This window comes from Anneissia japonica, unplaced genomic scaffold (assembly GCF_011630105.1).
Source record: "Anneissia japonica isolate Jap-2015-1 unplaced genomic scaffold, ASM1163010v1 scaffold997_len2565447_cov190, whole genome shotgun sequence".
In the NCBI taxonomy this organism is placed as follows: Eukaryota; Metazoa; Echinodermata; class Crinoidea; order Comatulida; family Comatulidae; genus Anneissia; species Anneissia japonica.
Genome location: NW_022696369.1, coordinates 920,797 through 930,086, shown reverse-complemented (window position 1 = coordinate 930,086; position 9,290 = coordinate 920,797). Strand labels below are relative to the sequence as shown.

Sequence of the window (9,290 nt, the reverse complement as noted above, 5' to 3'; positions counted from 1 at the left end):
GCTGGTAAGTGGTCTAAGTTAAATTTGTTTATATTTTTATATGAATTCCACATAATTTTAGTTTACTAACATTCAAAAAAATAAATAATAATAATAATAATTATAATAATAATAATAATAATAATAATAATAATAACAATAATAATAATAATAATAATAATAATAATAATAATAATAATAATAATAATAATAATAATAATAATAATAATAATGCATTTCATTGTCAGTTACATTACAACATTACATAGGGTACTGTGCCAGATTGTTGTCAATAATTTTCTATTTGTGTAATAACTTTCTTGTGGGTATAATCACATGCAATATTTTAACGTTTATTGATAATAATATTATGTTAATGAACGAATTAATTGTGTTTATCAATGCATCGTCCTGTTTATTTTCTATTTAATTTGCCAGTCGGACTTTTCGTTCGTCGAATCATAGTATAAGCTTTCTTAGAAGTTCCAAGAGATTTTAAAGAAAATAAAAGTAATGAACTGAAAATGAAATGAACCAAATGAATATGTGCCAAAACTCGACAAAATCAGAAGTAATAGCCCTTAAATTAAAGCCAATACTGACGGAGAGCTGAGTAACTTACCAAAGCAGATACTTTATAGGCGCATATACCTTCCTCTTACGGTGGATAGAAACGACTCAGTATATTCAATGTAATTCAGAAAGTAGTCCTATTATTTTACTCAACCGATGTTGAACATTCGAAACGACGGTGTTAATCATTTAAATCCTTTTATGATTCTCGTCACACACAGGTTTTAACAACTGCTGCAGGCGCTCACCGAGAGATCGAGAGATTAAAAGGTTTGTCCTTGCTTTAAGGGCTAGAATAATTATATGTTTCTTCATAAAACTTAATTAAATCATGTATTCAATTATTCGCTATGTAATTATCTTTCTATACCTAGCACTGAGTCTATTAAATACGATACGAAAATTATATGGGCAAGTTTGAGTTATTGAAGAGGCATCTGGCTTGCAGCAATTACAGTACGTCTACTTACGCACTGGAGTGGCGATATTTTTTACAATAATTAGTCGGAATCTAATCCAAACTTAGAACAGATTTATTGAAAAATAAACCTAAGCCTAAACCTATTGAAAAATAATAGATCATGAATGTAAACATTTAGAGAGCAACCACAACACTATGACGTGACCGATGATCTACTTTTAGTGTATGGGTGCGGTTTAACATAAGATCAACTGGTAATATTTCTTCAAGATCGTTCAATCTAAGGCAAGCCATTCATCAAATCACAAATAAATGCAAAATCTATTCAATTTAAAGTCAAACGATAGGATATTAAAGTGGAATTTTCGTTAATAAAAACATGGTAACTATATATTCCATCGTATGTTTATAAAAACTGGGCCCTGTATCTCTGATTTGCTGTCGTGCAATACGTAGCGTCATCAAACGCGTCAGCTGACCAATAGTTTACGCTTGATGATGTTTTTATTAGTTCATTTATGTTGCAATTTCCGTCTTATAACTATAAATTTCAATATTCATGACTATTGATTCTTTGGTTTAACCGAGATTATCAAGAATTCAGAAAGATACAAATGAATTGTTATTCACACGTTTTATAGGTATTGCAATACGTTTGTTTTCTGTGTTCCGTCGACCCTATATTAAACGCGGCCATGATTAATTTATTACTGTTGAAATTGGAGAAAAGTGAAAATGGATAATAAGGCGTGACTCTTAATTCTAGACCGAACACAAAATTAACAAAAGTAGATATACATGGTTTATGTTAGTATTATTTCACATAGATTTAGTACGTCAGGTGTGGGGATTTAAGTTGTCTAGCGCAGATGATATAGAGTATTAAATTAGTCTTAGCTCTCTCGTGATTTAAATTAATAATTCATTTCGTGCTGACCTGTGTTTAGCTATATGAACACTAATAATGAACTGAGCTCTGTACGCTGGATGGTGTGTAAGTGTAGGACCTTAACCGATATTTACACAGTATACCAGTATTTACATTATGTCGACCATCTGCAAACAGCAATCTGTTTACCTCTATAGGGTTTGTATGCATTACTAGTTTTATATTTTTTTTAAAGTGAAGAGAGAATAAAGTACCTGTTTAGTCAAATAATAATAATAATAATAATAATAATAATAATGATAATGATAATTATAATTATAATAATAGTCCTAAATAATAATAGTAATAATAGGCCTAATAATAGTTCTATCATAATAATAATAATAATAATAATAATAATTATTATTATTATTATTATTATTATTATTATGATAATAAAAATAATGATAATAATAATAATAATTATTATTATTATTATTATCATAAATATTACATTATTATATTATCATCATCACCATCACCATCATCATTGCAATGATTACTTTGCCTTACCGTTATTTAACTTAATGTACAGTAGATTGAAGTTGTCTAGTTAACACTTCTTTTGAATATACTTGATATTTTGGATACCTGTTCACTACTATTCTGTTTTCAGGTTTGTTGAAAATGCACTATCATTAAAATGAATTTATCAATTATTTACTATCTTCTACTAATTCTTTAAGTGGTTCTCTCTCGAGCTGAAGTATTACAATGCAGTAGGTGTCTAGAAACATTTAGGCGCCAATCACCACAATGAAGTTCCAGTGTGAACAAAGCTATTCGTTTAATTAGTCAAATTGTCCTAATATGAGTCACTAAGAATTAACGAGTAAAATGCAAAAGTGTAATGGTATTCAAAAATTGGCTGCCACAGTCTTTATACAGTGGCATGTTTGTTGGGATGAGACAATAGGGCAAAATAATTGCGTGCTGCTAGCCAGAAGCTAAGTTTGACGAAAACTCAAGCTGAGGAAGGTTCCATTATTTTTTCGTTTCCGTATAAAAAAGTTTAGTATTGTTGAGGCTTTTTTTCGTCAGGCCGCGTGTCAGTAAACTGTTTTTTACATAAATTGAGTTTACACTGTGTCTAATTCAAGTGTTCACACTAAAAATGAAATGTGGTGAAGAGCCAAAAGGCAACAAGTGAATGATGTAAGCCACACGTTCATTAAATAAAAGAATAACTGTAGGGTAAGAAAAACCCTCTTGATGATTTGGATACATTGAATTTACATTCATCATTATAAGCAAACTCATTTATGCTCATATCATTCCATTGCATACGATAACAAATTTTCAACAAATCGGAGTTTATTATATAGCATCATTATATAGACGCACAAGGAGAACCGTGTCTGTAAGGTTCGTTAGTATTCTCATGTTTCACATTCAGAAAAAGCCAGTAAACGATAATGATTATGAATGTACATGATGGATTAGTATTCTGTCAGTTAAATTTCTTGTACAGTAATTTTCTCAGTACGAAACTTGAACGGCAGATCGGAAAACGCGTGGTGATAATTCCTAGCAAACTCGCGACACACTCGTGGATGGATAATCGTAGACAAGTTACCCGTGTCCATTAGGTTGGAGTATCCCGAGTACACTGAACATACTTGTTCAAAATTACCGCCACGATTTGTCCGAATCGTCTCCGAAGTTGCTAGCGAGTAGGTTTGAGTATCCCGAGTACACTTTACCAACTCAACAAACACAGCAAACTCCTCGGATCTCGTGCAGGAAAAACTTAGATGGGAGAGCTGTTTTAGTGTACATCGCGAAAATATTTTGAAGCAATTATTGCTTTAAATTATGAATGAATTTCGTTCTAAAAAGACAAGAAATATCCCGATCTAAATATCTGTCTAACTTCCAACCATTTTCTCATTTGTTTAAAATTCTTGTTTTTGTTAATGGTTATAAATTTATGAAAATAAATAATGTAAGTTATTTTTGTCATATATTTAATTATACGATTTATGCTTTTGAATTTGTTCGTTATTATTGATTTAGCCGTTAGGTATTGTCAGTAATTTCAATTTACTTGTCAGTGATTTTTGGCATTTTCATTTGGAATCAATCTGATCATGTCAATAGTAATTAAGAATTGATTAAGCTCTGGTTAAAATCAATAATGTCTGTGGTCTATAAATAATTAGAAATTATAACCATAATTTAACTACAGCTATCATAGATTCATAATGCATTATGAATTATAATGACCTGTCTCAGCGGCATATAGGCTGTACCGGGCACTGTGTCAAGTTTCATAGCTGGGGCCCTTTGACACGAAGCGGCTAAGGCCGAGCGTTGGCAAAGAGCCGGCTAGCCCATTTATTGAGGTCAAAGAGCAAAGTCCCAGTGACCATATAATTCAATTTTAGTATTACTGCATATGTTGTTATCATGGGCCAATATTCGTACAACAAAAATCCAAATTAAATGTACTGTCTACAATAGTCTATTAGTAACTATGCATTACGGGGTAGGGACGTCACTCCACTAAGGCCCTAACAACACGCATACCCCCAACTATGCATCCTGGGGTAGGGAGGTACTCCATTCATTTTAATTTTCAACTAAGTTGATAAGTATTTTTTCATTCTTATAAAATGTCTATTTGTTTCCAATTGAAACCTGTTCATTCTTCATAAATTTGGATTTGGAGTGGAGTTAAATGGATCAGTGTTTGAGATGCCTGCCTTCTAATCCCAGGGTTCTGGGTTCAATTTCTGTCAGACCATGGACCTTTTTCTCAGGACGAAAACCAAATCCACTCCGTCAATAAGAGATAATATAGTAAGTATAATTCAATCCTGTAAGTGACGAGTGTAGGAAATAATAATAATACAATCATTATTTTACTTGAACTAATTTCTTCTTTCTCTTCTGGCTCCAGTGGCTGGATTTGATGTTTGTATATCAGCACCCTGGTTTATACGAGACAAAGCCTACGCCTATTAGGCCATAATACGTGTATATGTTGAACTCATGCTTAAAACCTATTGAAATAATATTTCACAATAGAAAAAACGTTTCAACCTGAGACGACGCGTATTTTATGCTTCGACGTCTTTAGTAGCCTAGACGTCCAAACACACACGTAAAAAAGGTTGTATAGAACTATATAAAGCGGAACGTGCGGTTACCATGGTTAAAAAAGCAAAAATCAATTTATTTTTTCTTGTAAAGAAAAGTGCAGTAATAATAATAATTAATAATTCTGGATTTATATAGCGAATCACGTTTACAAAACCTCGAGGAGGCGCAGTAGCTCTATACATCTTTTTAAAAATGCAGAAACGCGGCTCCCACAAAGTATATTTGTGAATCTGCACCGACTACACTTCCCGTACCTACGTACCCCAACAACCATCATGAACCGGCATGTCGAACTTTCACATTTGTATAGTTTTAGTTAGGCCTAGTCCATGTATGTTATGACTCCACAGTGGTGGATTCAAAGGGGGCCCAGCTGGCCCGGGCCTCACCCTATACATTTTTAAACATTATTTTAAAAAATTGCGAAAAACAAGAAAAGTATATTCAAATTCAAGTCTGAGAGGGCTGTTTAATTCGACATGATGCCATAATCATAAGTTACCTCAGCCCCAACCATGCTGCTGCTTACCGTGGTTTGGATCCTCCATCTGAGAAAGTCTCTCCCTGCCCACACCCCCCACCCCAACCTATTTCGAGTACCTGGATCCGCCACTGCTCCATGTTGTGATGTAAAACAAAAAATAGGACACCGTGGTTTTATTGATAGCAATGAATTCGCATGATGCACTTCGTTGTGAAATCATATGATGAGTGACAATCCCCAGGCAAGCCTAGGATTTTACGTAATGACAGATTGATACTGCTACAATAAAACTGCTGATAAGATTTCAGCTGGAAATCTCTAGATACTTGGATAACTATGCCACATTATAACTATAAATGGTATTTTTATTAATATTGGACACTAAATATTGAGAAATACAATATTAATATAATATATTATTATTAATATAGTTTACTTTATTATTATTACTATTATTATCATTTACTTAATATCGCATTATTATTATTATTATTATTATTATTATTATTATTATTATTTAACTTGTTATTGTTATCATTTTTAGTAATTATTATTAACATTATTAATAATAATGTTTTATTTTATTATTATCAGTACTATTGTAATTAGAAATACTATAATACTATACACTCGTTCATTTTCTAAAAGGTGATATAAAGCTGAATATTTATCAAAATATATAATGTCATAATACCGGTATAATATATATAATCAAAATCTTAGTAGGTTCTTATGATAGTTCCACTACGGCATTAATAATATTACATCATTATATATCCATAGCTAATTATCATAAAATGTTAGGTGCAGTATAAATAATATAACTATGAAATTTACGTAAATTAATAAATTTCAGAACTTTGAATCATAAATAAAATTCAACGGATGAAATCAGTAAATCCAAAGGGGAAAAACATCAGTATTTATATACGAATCGATCGATTATTCAATCTGGATCCTACAACTGCATTGGAATATGGCTACCAAGCACAACCGTCGGAGAATACTATTCATAAAATCTTACTCTCGTTCATAACAACATCATTAACGATTCCTACCTTTTATCAATCTGTCCTTTGTCAATTGATACGACATGCATCGTTTTCACGCATAAATATCCATCTTGAATGCGGACAAACGACTTATAGTCACCACTCGATATTCTCTGCAACAACCTAAAGAAATTGTATGCGCGACGTTAACCAATTCTTTATTCAGACACTGCTGAATTAATTGATATATTTCACTCGTTCATACTAATCAGTGATGTTACGTCATTGTGACGTCACGTAATATAAAGCAAACGAGGGCGCTCAACGAAAACCAGCTTTATTAAACGTTAAAAACAGGATCTAGAGAAAGATAAAGCTTTACTTAGCTTTAATAAACGTTAAATATTTAGTTTTGGTTTTCAGAACAGATCAAAATAACACACCAGAAATTAACTTATATTTGAATAATGGGCTGTACATGATAAGTTCAAAACATTATTAAATCATTATTTAGTAATATTAGTATTCATTAGTTATAAAATGTAAAGTCTATAACAGGGACGTAGCCAGGATTTTGAAAGGGGGGGGGGAGCCGTTATGCGAATTACGTATGACCCCGGCGGGGTCAAGGGGGCGAATCCCCCTGTGAAGTAGCGCACTTTGAACGTTCTTAGGACTGTTTGACAGGATAAAGTGAAAATTGCAATAGACGCATTATAAATAAGCGAAAAAATAATTATACACTAGTATAATAAATCAACAGCGGCAGATCTAGGAATTCGAAAGAGAGGTGAACCAGGGAATCCACATCTGCTCAAAACATTCTTTATCCAGAATAGTCATAATCACGAAAAATGGACATGAAAAACCAGATCACATCCTAAAAACAAACAGCAGTCATAAGACATACATCAGGAGCCGACTCGATGGAGTTTAATGTCATACCCTGGGAAGGGCACAGATCTGGTGGAGGGGGAGGGTATTTTGTAAGTCGACGCCCACCCCAGCCCCACAATGGTTGGAGCTGAGGTGAGAAAATTTGAGGAAATAGTACCTCTAGATGGCCAGAAATGACACTTTTAGTAAAATTCATCATCATCACATCACCATTAGTCAAAATGAAGCGCCAAAAGAAATTCTCATGATCTTTTATCAGGGATTTTTGACAACCATAGAGATCTTATTAATGTGTGTGTATACACCATAGAAAACAAAGCTTAACAACATTGTCTTTGAGTATGTACTTTACATAGGCCTACTTCAAAAACGTGATTTTACAACCCCACCATGGCTGGGGCTGAGGTGAGAAAATTTGAGGAAATAGTACCTCTCGAAATGGCCAGAAATGACACTTTTATATAGTAAAATTCATCATCATTACCATTATAGTCAAAATGAAACGCCAACAAATTTCTCGTGATCTTTTATCAGGGATCTACTTAATATCCAGGACAACTTAGGGCTAATTATAGCTTACTAAGCTTTAACTATATATACTATATTATAATCAACAAATCACAATTTTTTTCGCATTTAGCACAATTTTCTTCAATTTTTATTGTTATTAATATTAATATCAATTATTACTATCGTCATCATCATCATTGTTATTATTATTATTACTATTAGTAGTAGTATTATTAAACAGACATTTAAAGAAACTTGCAAAAGGATAAAAACGAAATTGAACCACAGTATCGCATTTCTATATTAAAAGACCTGGCCTGAGATTTATGGATTTAAGACTTTTTTAAATCACGCTTAGGCTTATGTGTTCTATTAGGCCTATGTATAGCGTGTCCTGATGCATATTTACATGTTTAGAAGTATTCATTTTAAGTGATCCCAGGAAAGAATTTGTATTGGCTCAAGAATAAGCTTTACAATTTTAACACTGTGTACAAAGGGTTGGGGGAGCCGCGGCTCACACGGCTCCCCACTGGATACGTCACTGGTCTATAATGTTATTCATTGCCAATTATATTACTCCATTTGGTAATATTTGTTATGTCTGATTAAAATATAAACTGAATTGTTCTGAAATAAAACTAATGGCAAAGCGTTTTGCGTTGTACGGTACGTCTATTTGTTAATAATTTGAATGGCGCATTAAATGTAACAATTTTATTATTACCTTATCTTATTGCTGAATATAGCATAAATAATTCTTTTAAATAAAAATAGTTGATTTGCTTTATGATGTAGGTTTGGTATTTAGTATTTATTCTTTTCGTCAGAATGAAGTAATACATCTTTCCGGTATGATATAAAACGTACAGCTAATGGGTCGCTTACACCGAACCATATGTCTGGTCTTGACCAGTGCTGGTGCAAGCGGGGCACCCTTTCTTATAAATGTACTGTACTGTATCTGTCTCTTATACACATCTAGATGTGTATAAGAGACAGGATCAAAATAACACACCAGAAATTAACTTAAATTTGAATAATGGGCTGTACATGATAAGTTCAAAACATTATTAAATCATTATTTAGTAATATTAGTATTCATTAGTTATAAAATGTAAAGTCTATAACAGGGACGTAGCCAGGATTTTGAAAGGGGGGGGGGGAGCCGTTATGCGAATTACGTATGACCCCGGCGGGGTCAAGGGGGCGAATCCCCCTGTGAAGTAGCGCACTTTGAACGTTCTTAGGACTGTTTGACAGGATAAAGTGAAAATTGCAATAGACGCATTATAAATAAGCGAAAAAATAATTATACACTAGTATAATAAATCAACAGTGGCAGATCCAAGAAATCCGAAAGAGAGGTGAACCAGGGAGGGACTTTCACAGACCGAGGAA

The 9,290-nt window shown here is 32.8% G+C and overlaps 1 protein-coding gene across 2 annotated transcripts in view; it reads right to left on the bottom strand.

The window, feature by feature from the left end:
* LOC117101962 (neurensin-1-like) overlaps positions 1–6,727 on the bottom strand; it is a 10,889-nt gene extending 4,162 nt beyond the window's left edge. Inside the window, exon 1 of one of the 2 annotated variants that reach the window (XM_033242096.1) lies at positions 6,549–6,727. The gene's annotated coding sequence lies outside the window, so the exon portion shown is untranslated. Of the gene's footprint in view, positions 1–601; positions 768–6,548 lie in introns of those variants that run through there. The other variant, XM_033242097.1, reaches the window with a different exon arrangement.
* Between the last annotated feature and the right edge of the window lie 2,563 nt (positions 6,728–9,290).